The 14157-nt window shown below is 36.4% G+C and overlaps 2 long non-coding RNA genes across 3 annotated transcripts in view; both read left to right on the forward strand.

Moving 5' to 3' along the window:
• LOC125099190 (uncharacterized) overlaps nt 1-14157 on the forward strand; it is a 95903-nt gene that overhangs the window by 45640 nt on the left and 36106 nt on the right. The window lies entirely within an intron of this gene.
• On the forward strand, nt 3684-11444 carry LOC125099191 (uncharacterized). The gene is made up of 3 exons (XR_007127048.1): nt 3684-3800; nt 7657-7664; nt 11434-11444. It is a non-coding gene; the product is annotated as an uncharacterized LOC125099191 (long non-coding RNA).

Genomic DNA, 14157 nt, shown 5'->3' on the forward strand with positions numbered 1-14157 from the left:
ACAGCAGAGGGCTCAGCATTATCTCTCCAATCCTTGCCCTGTAGAAACAAGTGTACATTTGGAGCAGGATAAGAAGTCTCCAGGGAGGGAATAAACGTCACCATGTTTTTAAAGACTAGACTTTCTGAAGATAAGGTATACAGGTTTCAGGTTGCGAAGGAGTGGGATTCTAAACTCATGATCTTTCTGAGGACAAGTCTTTTCTAGTGGAGAAATAAATTAAAATATTTGAGAAGAGGGCCTATAGAGGGTAGAGGAATTTCTTGGAGGAGGACTGTAGGAGGAGAGGACAAGACATAGAAGAGGAATCTTGGGGTTTAGATACCAAGGGCTCATACCCTACAATTATCCATAGAAAAAAAAAAAAAAAGAAAAAAAGAAAAAAAGAAAAGCCTGGACCTATGGAACGGCAATAGAACTACTGTGAGGGGTATTGTTCTACTGCTAAGAAGCCATGTTAACCCCCAGAAAACCTAGGTTAGTCTAGAACCTCACCTGAAAAGGCTGCCCATCCAATAGGAACACACTTGCTTATCTTCTTAACATTTTGAAGAAAAATACATATTTTTAAATATATATTAAATATGTATCAAATTAAAGTCTAGAAAACTTTGATCTTTACTCTTATCCTTGATAAATTTTCCAACATCTGATAATTTTTTTCCTTAGAATCAAGGCAGTCAGAAAATAGAGAGTGTACATGTGAGGTAATTATGGACAAGAGGAGAAAGAACTGTTTGTTTTTTTTTTAACGTTTACTCATTCAACAAACATTTGTTAATACCAGCTATGTGCCCTGCATTAGTCTAAGTGCTGGGAATACTAGCATGAACAAGACTGCCTTTATGGAGCTTACACTCTAGTGAAGGAGATGACAATAAGCAAGAAAGCAATTAACAATTTCAGAATGTGATATATGCTAGGATGAAAAACAGGGTGATATTTTTTTTTAAGATTTTATTTATTTATTTGACAGAGAGAGATCACAAGTAGACGGAGAGGCAGGCAGAGAGAGAGAGAGAGAGAGAGAGGGAAGCAGGCTCCCTGCTGAGCAGAGAGCCCGATGCGGGACTCGATCCCAGGACCCTGAGATCATGACCTGAGCCGAAGGCAGCGGCTTAACCCACTGAGCCACCCAGGCGCCCCCAGGGTGATATTTTAAAGAGAAACTGGGGAAGGCAGGCAGCACAGTATGAAGAAAGTATTTTACATAGAGTGGTCAAGGAAGATTCTTAATAGAGATAAAATCTCCAGCCTTGGTAAGACTTAGGCCAAGTGGTAAGCACTGAGACTGGAGATCATGCATTAGAAGGAGCTTGGACTTTATTGTAAAACAACAGCAAAATGTCACTGGGGAATTTTAGATAGGGGAGTGATGTGATATTATTTACACTTTTTAAAAGTTTATATAGGGACAAAAGTAGAAGCAAAAGAATATTTTTTACTGGATGGCTCAGTCAGTTAAGCATCCAACTCTTGATTTTGGTTCAGGTCATGATCTCAGGGTTGTGAGATCAAGCGCTGTGCTCAGTGCAGATTCTCTCTCTCCCTCTGCCCCTCCCCACACTTGCTCTCTCTTAAATAAATAAATAAATAAAATCTTTAAAAAGATACTGTTAGGATGCTATCACAGTAGCCTGCATATCCAATGAGTCTTAATTAATTAGTTAAATGGAAATAATTGAGAGCTGTTACAAAATCTTAGAAAAGGTTTTTCCTCCATCTTAATGAGGTAGGCTTTATCTCAAGTAAAACTTTAAAATTGCATGTGTGGAAAAAAGGTAATAATATTTCCTAATGCTAGTTCTATTAAACAAAAAAGATCCAAAAGTATAAGGATAGAAAAAGAAGAAATAAAACTCTCATTATACAAAGATGATATGATATGATTGATTGCTTAACAGAAAGTCCAAGAATCCTGATGACTGATGAAAAGAAAAGAAAACAAAACATCACAGTGGCTGGATTCAAGATCAATTAATAAAAATTGGCTGGGAATTCTATTGCCTACAAAAAAAGAATAGAAATAAGTTATAGTAATTTTTTAAAATACATATTTAGTATATATTAAATTTTATAAAGAATCCAGGAATTCATTTTTTTTCAGGAATTCAATTTTTTAAATGTGCAAAATTTTATGGAGGAAATTGTAGAACTTCACTGACAATTTTCTATACAAATGGAGACTATACCATGTTCATGAATAAGAAGACTGTCTTTTTAAACATCTCCATTCTCCCCAAACAGACCTTGAACATCCATTATAATTCTTTTTTTTTTTAAGACTTTATTTATTTATTTGACAAACAGAGATCACAAGTAGGCAGAGAGGCAGGCAGGGAGAGAGAGGGGGGAAGCAGGCTCCTCACTGAGCAGAGAGCCTGATGTGGGGCTCGATCTCAGGACCCTGGGATCACAACCTGAGCCGAAGGCAGAGGCTTAACCCACTGAGCCACCCAGGAACCCCATCCATTATAATTCTGATCAAAAATCCCAACAGGGCTGTTTATTTGCTTGCTTGTTTATTTCAAAAAGTTGAAAAGGTAATTCATGTAGAAGAGCAAAATTAAAGAATAAGATAATTTATGTGTGGGTGGAGGTGTGTTATGTTAGTCACCATACAGTACATCATTAGTTTTTGATGTAGTGTTTCATGATTCATTGCTTGCATATAACACCCAGTGCTCCATGCAGTCTGTGCCCTCCTTAAAACCCATCACCAAGCTCTTTCATCCCCCTACCCACTCCCTTCTAAAACCTTCAGTTTGTTTCACAGAGTCCATAGATAATTTTAAAGGATGAGTGGTAGGAAGAAAGAAAGAGAACACTTTACCTACAAAGAATCAAAATTTATTTTAAAGTTACAGTATTTAAGACTGTGATACTGACATAGAAACAAATAGGCCAGTAGAACAAAACTGATAGCCCCCAAACTCTGTATATTCATCAATGGGCATTATAAACTTAGGGGAAAAATGGACTATTCAATAAATTGTGCTGGGAAAAATGGATATTCATATTGAAAAATAAAATAAGATTAGATTCTTATCCACAAAGATAAATTTCAATTTGGCTATAAACCTAACTATGAAAAATAAAACTTTTAGAAGAAAGTACATAAGAATATTTTATGACTTAGGTTCAGATAAGGATTTCTTATGCATGACTCAAAAAGCACAAATCTGGGGAATGTACTGACAAATTTTATATTAAAATGGAATTTTACTGTAAATTAAAGGCACTAAAAGTGAAAGATGAGCCAAAGCCTGGGATATTTTCAATGCATATAATCAACAAGAGATTTGGTATCTGGAATATGTAAAGAATCCCTCCAAATGACTGAGAAAAATAAAAAGCAACAATAAAAAAATTGAGCAAAGATGACCACCAACTAAATCTCAGGTAACTTGAAAAGCCAATAAATTTATGAAAAGGGGTTTGATCTCACTAGTGATCAAGAAAATGCAAATTAAAACAATAATGACATTTCTCCAAAGAAGACATACAAGGGCCAACAGACACAAGAAAAAATGCTCAACATCACTTAACACCAGGAAAATACAAATCAAAACCCCAAGAGATACCATCTCAGACCAGTCACAAGGGCTAAAATTAACAAGCCAGGCAACAACCAATGTTGGCAAGGTTGCAAAGAAAGGGGAACCTTCTTACACTGTTGATGGTGCAAGCTGGTGCAGCCACTCTGGAAAACAGTATGGAGTCTCCTCAAGAAGTTAAAAATAGAGCTACCCTACCACCCAGCAATTGCAATACTAGGTAGTTACCCAAATGATACAAACGTTGTGATCTGAAAGAGCATGTGCACTCCAATGTTTATACCAGCAGTGTCCACAATAACCAAACTATGGAAAGAGCCTCCATGTCCATCAACAGATGAATGGATTAAGAAGTTGTGGTATATATATATATATATATATATATATATATATATATATTGGAATATTTCTCAGCCTTCAGAAAGGGTGAATTCTTACCCTTTACAATGATGTGGCTAGAACTAGAGGGTATTATGCTAAGAGAAACAAATCAATCTGAGTAGGGCAATTATCATATGGTTTCATTCATATGTGGAATTGAAGGTACCAAACAGGATCATAAGGGAGGGAGGGAGAATAAAATAAGATGAAATCAGAAAGGGAGAAAAACCATAAGACTCTTTACTGTAAGAAACAAACTGAGGGTTGCTGGAGGGGAGATGGGTGGGGGGATAGGGTCACTGGGTGATGGGAATTAAGGAGGGCATGTGACGTAAAGAGCACTGGGTCTTATATCCAGTGGATGCATACCTGAACTCTACATCTGAAACTAATGATATACTATATGTTCACTAATTGAATTTAAAGAAAATAAGTCAAGAAACAATAATGAAATACATTTACTGCCATTACATTGGCAAAAAACTTAAAAAGTGACAAGTATTTATGAGGAAGAAGAGCATTTGGAACTCTCATATGCTGTTGATGGGGAGTAAACCATTTCAAATAATGGAGAGAAATTGGGCAATATCTGAGGAAATTGAGGATAATTAAGGCCCAGCAATTCCTTGCTGGGTTTATCTTAAAGAAACTCTGGTACATTTGCACAAGGCTTTGTGCACTAGAATGTTCCAAGCAACATTGTCTCAGTAGTAAAAAAATTGCAAATGTCACAGTAGAAAAATGGATAAATTAACTGAAGTATAGTTGCAAAGTAGATCATGAAGTAAATTTAAACAGAGTATGTGTCTGTGTAAATGAATTAAGTAGGCCTACATATTTCAGCTTGCATAAATCTCAACAATGTAAATTTGAAAGGATGAGCAAGGTACAAAAGCAAACTTATATAGAAATTTAAAAATTTACAAAAGAACACGATTTTTAAAAGATACATAAATAGTTATATCGCTATCTAATAAAAGAACATGCATGAAAATGATAAAGACCAAAGTCAGAATAGTAGTAGTTATCTATATAGTTGGAGAAAGAGGATTGAGATTTTGGAAGGATAAATAGAGAGCTTAAATTTATATAAATTGTTTTATTCCTTAAAAAAATAACTTAAGCAAAATAGAAAAGTGTTACTTGAGCAAGTAAGAGGTGATTATGTTGTGTTTAATATTATTCCTTACTATTCTTTATTTTTCTGAAATCTGTATTTTTTCTTCACAATCAATATAAAGTCACTTATTTTTAAATTATCAATAAAATAATCAAGTTTACATTTAAAAAACACAAATGACAAAAAACCCTTCACTTGTTGTATTCCAAACTAAGCCCCAGGGCTCAACAAAGGCCTGTGGTAAGAGCTTGTCTTACCTCGTTGCTGGAGCCAGTCCACTGTCTGACTTCATAGCCATCGGAAGAGGGTATCCCTTTGGCTCTGTCGGAGTGCTGAGCAATGACAGAGTACACAGCCTTTGCAAAGGAAGCCCGGGGCAGTGCCTGGATTAGGTGCTCACTCTATCCTAGAGTGTCAAAGTTCAACTATACATCAGGGAGACTGGCAGGGAATCTAAGGGGCTCACCACTGGGTCACCATAGTCACTACACTTGAAATCATTTCCTGGCTGTTGCTTCCTCCATGATAAGAACTGGGGGGAGACAAAGAACCTGTCAAGCTCATTTACCTGGTAGCAATACCAGCTACTCAGTAGTCCCCGGTCTCCCCCAGCTGACTCAGCCCTGGAGACAGGATCATCCTAAAGGCCCCAGGAATGATCTCAGATTGCTGTGGGATACTCTCAGGACAAGCCTCACCTATGCAGCAGCAAGGAGAGGTGCCAAAACTTGTCATACCTGTCCGCTAAGCAGAAAAACTTAGTGGGATCAGTGTAGTCCTAACCCCAAAGATCTATGATCGTCCCAGCACTCATCCAGAGAACAAGGTTTCTCAATGACACAGGAAGATCCTATTTCTGCTGTGATTCATTTGTAAATAAGCAAATGTCTTACCTAATTTTTAGCCCAGCCCAAGGTTTTTGTTTTTGTTTTTTGATGTTATAATATTCTCCATTTCTAGTTTCCTACTTCCTCAGAGAGACAGGCAAATATATATGTACGTCTCACACACGATTATAAAAATACATCTGGAATATATGAAATGAATGACTTTAAAGGCATGTTCGAAATATAGTGGTTGCTAATTCAAGTGCCTAGTGCCCATCAGGGGATATAAATGCAAGAGGTCTTCCAGAGGGGCTCTGGCACTTGAGACCCACATCCCCTCAAAGAGGGCAACTCCTGCCCATCCCTAGTTATCTGTTCCAGCAGGATTTCAGACTTTGTGTGGCCACATCTGATTTTTCTGGAGAATTCAATAATCTGGACTTCTATTAAGATGTGAAATATTCTGACTTTTCAAAGTTGGCAACAGATTTGAATTAACTAAACAAAGCATAATGAAACACTATGAGGATCCAAACCAAAATAAATAAATAATGACTGTGCATTGGATTCAGCATATTAGTTCCTGGTCTGCACCCCACCTCCGCTGTGAGATCTTTTGTCATAATATCTTTGTGTGGCAAACGTAGGTAAAATATTGTAAAGAGTTTTATTGTGGAGGATGATGTTATTCAAGTGAAGAAGGCAAAATGTTTCAGGGCTCTGCAGAAAAATTGTACTCACCGGATTCCCTGGAGCCCTGCAGAGAAGCACTTTGGCTGTGCTAAGGATGATTCTTAGCATCTTGTGTACTTTACAGTCTGCAAATCCTTCACTGTGAGGACCTCAAAAGAGAAGCCAGACTTTTCCATTGACTCCAGGCTGTGTCAGCAAATGCCAGACCCAGCAGGCCCTTTCTATTATATGTTAAGGCTCCAAACAGCTGTAAATCGTTTGTGCCAAGATCTCTACAAGTGTGACAAACACACAGCATTCTACATACCCCAGGAGGCCAATTAAAAAACTAAGAGATCACAGATCACAGTCTCTGAACACAGTCACCACACCTCTCAGGGCTGATGGCCATGATGTTTTTTTCTGTTCTCTCCTCATCAGAAATGAAGCTTTGGATTGGAGATTATTTATCCATAGATTTTGGGTTAAATTTTAGCAGAGTGTTTTGAACTTAATCTCCAAAAAAGAAGCCATTGCCTACATGCCTAATCCGTACATCTTCTTATCAGTATGTTCTCATATGAGGGAATTATATAGCTGCTTCTTACATGTCACCCAGTCCATTGGAGAGTTGGGTCAGTTTATACTTTGGACAGAAACTACAGTTATTAAAACCTCCTCAAAAGTGCTGAAAAGATCCTTACGTACTAGAAATCATTTGTGAAAACTTCTGTAGGAATAAATGATACATTTTAATTTACAAGATTTGAGAACAGAAAATAAATCCCTTTTAAAGGAGCTTGGTTCCATTTCTGTATTGACACATCTTAAATATTTTTCAATTCTTTATCACAGCATTCTTGTGTCTTTAGACCCGATTCATAGAGTAAAATATTGTAATACAGTATTAGCCACATGGCGTTGGAACAGCTACAAAAAGGTAAATGAACTAATGATCATGTGGTAATCTCAGGAATATTTGTGTCACTGCCAGCTGCCATGATACCTTAGAAACAATTGTAAGGGGACATTACAACAAATTGGAAGTCTTCTGGTGTGCCTTATACCAAAACCAACAGTAGGTAAAACACAATGAAAGATACTGATGTAGAACTCCTGCCTAATGGAAAACAAAATACAAATAAAATAAATATGAGACCTAAGGATGAATCTAACATGATGTTTAAGTCTGTGAATAGAAAATTCTCAGATTTAGCTATTCTTCACAATGAAAACTCATCGAATTCCTTGAATCTTTTAAAGTAAAGAACTACTCCTCACATAGACTAAAAACACATAAAAAAAAATCTGTACTTAAGGTTGACAGACTGTATGGATAAATCACATGTAAAATGTATGTTAGGAATGAAAATGTTTACCTAAATAATTCAGGAAAAATGAACAAACCACCACTGAGGAGAAGAGCCAATTGTACACACTAAATTTCCCTATACAGTTGTATAGACCTTTATTTTGTTGTTTAGAAGCAAAAAAACCCCAGTAAGATCTGGCCTCCTTTTGCACCAGTAATGATTCAGTTCTATGTGGTTAGTCAAGCTTTATCACTGGGGAGCCTTGGAACAAAATACTTAGACACCCTGTTGTTTGTCTTACCAATGCCTTCCCACTCATCTGCCTTGCAAACGAAACCACAGTTTTGTTTGAGTAGCAACCCCCCAGCAGCAGGCTAAGGGGATAATTTCTTATTGATCTCTATCAGTCATAGGAATCTCATTCTTTATTGGCTTAGAGGTGAGCATGACACCTAGTTCAGGAAAATGAGACACAGGGAGAAGGTCCTTGAGAAAAGACAGTCTCTTTTCTTCCTGTCTCCTTTCCTGCTCTGAATACCCTCTTGTAAATTTGTAGTCATTTTGTGATCATGGATAGGGGTTAGGGTACAGAAACCAAAAGAATTCCAGAAACATTGACTAACATCCTGGCATTGTTAAGCCTCTGAGGGAGCTGCCTATATCCAGATTTCTTGTTAAGTGAGAAAATAAATTTATGTGTTTTGATGACTCTAAAGTGGCCTAAAACTTTCAGCTAAAAGCATTTTAACCAGCATGTTGGACATGAAAAGTTATGCTAAAAAGAACACCAGAAAGAATAAATAATAAATGTGGACGTAGTCACTATGTGCCAAGCTCTATTTTTACCATTCAGGTTCTCACTTGTGCCTTAGTAACAATCCTATGAGGTAAACACTATCATTATCTTTTATCAGTAAAGATGGTGAGGTATAGAAAGTTCAGCAGTACAAATGGTAAGTGATAGAGTTAGGTGCTTAACAGCTATACCCCAACCCAGGCAAACAAAATGATTTTAGATGAAACTGTCAAAGAAAAATGTTCCCAGGTAATGAAATCTAATGAAAGAAGTATAATGGGTTCTCCTGAAATCTGTGTTTGTTCTGCATTATTGCAAATATGATGCTGTGATTATACAGGGTTCTATTGTGTCATAAATTTTTGACTTTTTTTTTTTTTTTTTGGTAGAACAGTGCCTTGTATTCAATAGCACTAAATCTTAGTAAAGCACAGATACAGGGAATTTTTCACAACTCCAAAATGTAAGCAGAATGTTGTTAATTAAGCAACATGATAACGATTATCTCAAATACAATTTAATGGGAAGGCAGACAAAACAAGCAAAACACTAAGTAAGATCACCATCACCAGTATTCAGTCAGTGGATTTCCATTTTGCTTGTAACAGAAACCAGGAAGCAAGGAAAAATTTGCTTTTTCAGCAACAAGCATATAAACAGCAACCATCACCAATGGGGGAAAAATGCATACCTGGGAAATAGGAATTTGGTACCCAAACTGGTTTCCTATGTGCTTCTAATGAATCATTGTTAAAAACATTTTTTTTAAAGATATGATACAAAGCCACTTACTGGGCACTTATGTGTAGACCTTTGAATGCATTAGTCAATATATTTCTCTCTTGAACATATATCTTATAAATGACAGTATCTCCTCTCCTTAATGATTCATTTCCTACGTTCAATTTCTTTGGACTTCCCTAGAGTATTTGCTTTCAAATTGCATTACATTCTTGTTTCATTTGTGTTTAGACCCCATACTTCCATCAGTACTTTGATAATAAGATGATATATCTGCAAGCTAGTTTCTATATCACTCTGGCTTAAAGATTTTTCTCTTTATAAAACTGGGCTTATTAAAATATTTCACTTTCTTTCATTAAAGTACATGGAAAACAAGGGAGAACCAAGATTAAAGGAAATGGGTCTGGTAAAAATATTGCTAAGACAATCATGTTGGAAAGTAACCTCTCTTAGAATGCACATTAATTTTTGGCAAAATTTTTTTTAAAATCCCAGATTACCAAAAATAAACCACACTCATTAATATCTTCTGAAATGTCAGCTGCAATAATACTAGGTATGTACTCAATTTTCAAGTTGATTTCTCTATCAGAAGGGAAATAAGCAAAATTTGAAGTAGGCCAAATTTGTCTTCTCTCCCCTCAACTATAAGGTTTGGATTTTTTTGTACTGTAGTAGAAGCTTGCACTCACTGTGATCCTTTGGGCAAGTTCATGAGCATATCTGAGTCTACTGTCCTCATTAAAAATAAAAAGACATCCTATGGCCTCACAGTCTTTGTGATAATTGCTGGAGCTAATGCTTGTGAAGCGATTTTGTATAACATTAAACATTCTAATGTTTTTATCCATTTCCCTTATGTCATCATAATTTGCTTATTATTTAGAGAACTGATGTGGCTTGCTATCATCTGTCATAGTTATTTGTGTTTTGGGGTATTTTAGCTAAAGGAAAGAAAAGCTGATGTTAATCCTGAGAAGCCCAACTTTGCCAGTCTTCTAGGGTCATTGAACAAATTTGCTCGGCTACATATTCTGTAGACACTAGGAAATTCAGGACCCTCCGCGGTTTTCCAGGTGTTTCATAGGATTGTGGGGCAATGGGAGCGGGTCAAGGGATTCGGCTATCTCCCACTCAGTCCCTGTATCCATTCACTGCCTTGCCTCTGGGACTTTTCCTTATCTGTATGCTTAACCCACATTCATTTTTCAAAGCTCTATCAACAAATGACTGTTGGGTGAGTAGACAATATTTTATTAAACAAAACAGTTGAGGAGGAGGAATATGCCCAACATAGAAAAAGTAAAGTGAAATTACTCATTAGGAAATTGTTTTAAACTGTGCTATCTCCCCATCTTTGGATATTTCTCTGTCTTTCCTCTTCTAGTACAATCCTCTCATCCCTGGCCAGAACTCCCAAACCTCTAGTTCATTCCCCCACACCCAACCAACTGGAAGTTCCTGTCTACATTATGCAGACAGTTTTTCTTTTTTCTTCCCCCTTTCAACTTTCTCCTTCCAGGCTATGCCTGAGGACCCTGTCATCGCTTATATATTATGTCCATTAAGATATTTTTCTAAGTATAAGAACAGTATAGACTGTTTACTTTGCTGTGCAGAAGTTTTTTATACAAATGGCTAACTGACACATGAAAGAATGTTCATCATCACGAGCCATCAGGGAAATTCAAATCAAAACCCCATCAAGATACCACCTTACACCAGTTAGAATGGCAAAAAACGACAAGGCAGGAAACAACAAATGTTGGAGAGGTTGTGGAGAAAGGAGAACCCTCTTACACTGTTGATGGGAATGCAAGCTGGTACAGCCACTTTGAAAAACAGTGTGGAGTTCCCTTAAAAGTTAGAAAGAGCTACCCTATGACCTAACAATTGCACTACTGGGTATTTACCCCCAAAGATACAGATGTAGTGAAAAGAAGGGCCATCTGTACCCCAATGTTCATAGAAGCAATATCCATGATAGCCAAACTGTGGAAAGAGCTGAGATGTCCTTCAACAGACAAATGGATAAGATGTGGTCCATATATACAATGGAATATTACTCAGCCATCAGAAAAGATGAAAGCCCAGCTTTTGCATCAACATGGGCAGAACTGGAGGAGATTATGCTAAGTTAAATAAGTCAAGTAGAAAAAGTCAATTGTCGCATGGTTTCACTTATTTGTGGAACATAAGAAATACATGGAGGACGTCAGGAGAAGAAAGAAGGGGGGGAAATTGAAGGGGGAGACAAACCATGAGAGACTGTGGACTCTGGGAAACAAACTGAGGGTTTTAGAGGGGAAGGAGTTGTAGGGATGGGTTAGCTCAGTGATGAGTATTAAGGAGGGCACATGTTGCAATGAACACTGGGTGTTATACACAAACAATGAATCATGGAACACTACATCAGAAACTAATGATGTACGGTATGGTGACTAACATAACATAACAGAAAGAAAGAGAGAGAGAGAACAGTATAAAGAGATAAGCAAAAGCATTGAAATTAGAGTTTACCTTTTAAATGGCTTGAAGCACTATGCCAAGTGCTCTCATGCATTATTTTAGTTAACTTTCACAACAATTTTATGAAATAAGTACAATTATTATCCTAATTTTACATATACAATTATTACCCTAATTTTAGAGATGGGGAACCTGAGGCCAAGTCTATACCACTTCCTTGTCTCTGTTCTTAATATTTTCTTAAAGGGCAAGAATTTTATATAAACTAGATTTAAATAATATTCTGATCTAAAAGGGTGAGATGACGTCCAATCCAGTCAAAAACAGAAATAATCAGTCTCACTGATAGAAAATAATTGGAATAAAGTGATTGTGTATGTGTGTGTAAGTGTGTGTGTTTACTTTTCTCTACCATTATTTGATTTCATAGATATACTGTAATTAGCCTTGGACCATATTTATCCACTGATTATATACTAAATCTTATCACTTATTATTCTATTTATCCTTATTCATGATAGTTTTTATTCAGCTATGGATCGCCACAGTTTCAGAGAAAATAGACCCTTTACTTTTGTATCTTACAGAAATTCATGAGTCCTTGTCAAATTAGTTTACAATTGTGTCAACATTGTCGCTCCTTTTTCTCTTTTTGGCATTTTTAAATTGTCTTTTTTGTTTGTTTATTATTTTTAAAATATTTGGGAAAATTCAACCTGAATTTGTGGCTTGATGACAGAATTGGGAGTGATAAGTTCTGATCTTACTACTCTCCCAAATTCCTAAGAGATCTTTGGCAAATTAAAAAATTAATCTCAGGGGCACCTGGGTGGCTCAGTGGGTTAAAGCCTCTGCCTTCGGCTCAGGTCATGATCTCAGGGTCCTGGGATCGAGTCCCACATCGGGCTCTCTGCTCAGCAAGAAGCCTGCTTCCCTCTCTCTCTCTCTCTCTGCCTTCCTCTCCGTCTACTTGTGATCTCTCTATGTCAAATAAATAAAAAAAATAAAATCTTTAAAAAAAAAATTAATCTCATTCTCTGAAACTTCATTTGAAATTGGGGAAAGTGTCTAGCTCCATAAGGATACAGAATACATTAAGAGAGGGATTATTTTTAAGGGATTTTATAGATGATTTAATAGGATTTTACAATATGCAAAATTAAAAGACATGTAATAATAGTATGTGTTCTACTTGTTCTGCATGTAAATGCTCTTAATTAAACTCAGTATAAAAGGACTTTAATTTGCACTCCAAGTAATCTTAGTCACAAGAAAATTCTAGTAATCAAAAATGAAGGATTTTTTCTTTTTATAATTTATACACATAATGAGCTAAGTTGTTCCACAAAGATCATAGAAACTTTGTTATGAAAAACAGTACTTATAGAGAATATATTTGTTGTTTACTCCCATATCTTTAGAAATACATGGTTATGATGCTACTGGTTTTTTTTGTTTTGTTTTGTTTTTTTGTTTTTCACTATTAGGCATCATCTACTGCATCCTACTGGGACTGAAGCTGTGGCCCTTTCCTCTCTGCCTTCCATCATATAACACTTCTTTCCCATCCCTTATCCTTCTACCATAGCTAAAGCACAATTTTAGTTACATCATTATTCAGTATTCCTATTAGTATAACTTTGTGTTATTCGAAACTGTACCTTTGAAAAGACTATGATTACTTGGCTTTTTACTATCCTTTTCTTTATCCTAAAATTAATAATTTCCTCTTTTTCCTTCATTTTCATTTTCAACATATTTATCATAAATTCAAATTCAAACCTCAAACTGCCAATTGTATGAATCTCTACTTTAGAGTTTAGATACCTTAGATATTCTATTTGTTTTGTCTTCTTGGAAAAAAATCACTCCTAGAGCCTTCTGGGCTATCATCCAGACTGCGTACACCCCTGGGATTGAACCTGGAGCCTCCTGGCCTGCTGCCATCTAGGTTCCTACAACCCTGGACTTGACTTCCGTTACTTCTCCTCGTTCCAAGTTTCCTGTTTCCTTCACTTCCATTGCACTTGCCTCCAATAGGTTCCTAACAAAGGTAAATGGGAGAACATTTTTTGAGACTTTGCATGTCTAAAAATGTGTTACTTCCATTCTCACACTGTATTAATAGTTTATATGATATGTGTCTCCATTTGAAGTCACTGTGCCCCCAGAATTTTGTAGGCATTGCCTCATTCTCTATCTCACAGTGTTTATATCTAGAATTTGAAAACTTTTCTGATTCCAGCTTTTTTGTGACCTATTCTTTTTCTTTTGTCTC

This window comes from Lutra lutra, chromosome 4, assembly GCF_902655055.1.
Source record: "Lutra lutra chromosome 4, mLutLut1.2, whole genome shotgun sequence".
Taxonomy (NCBI): domain Eukaryota; kingdom Metazoa; phylum Chordata; class Mammalia; order Carnivora; family Mustelidae; genus Lutra; species Lutra lutra.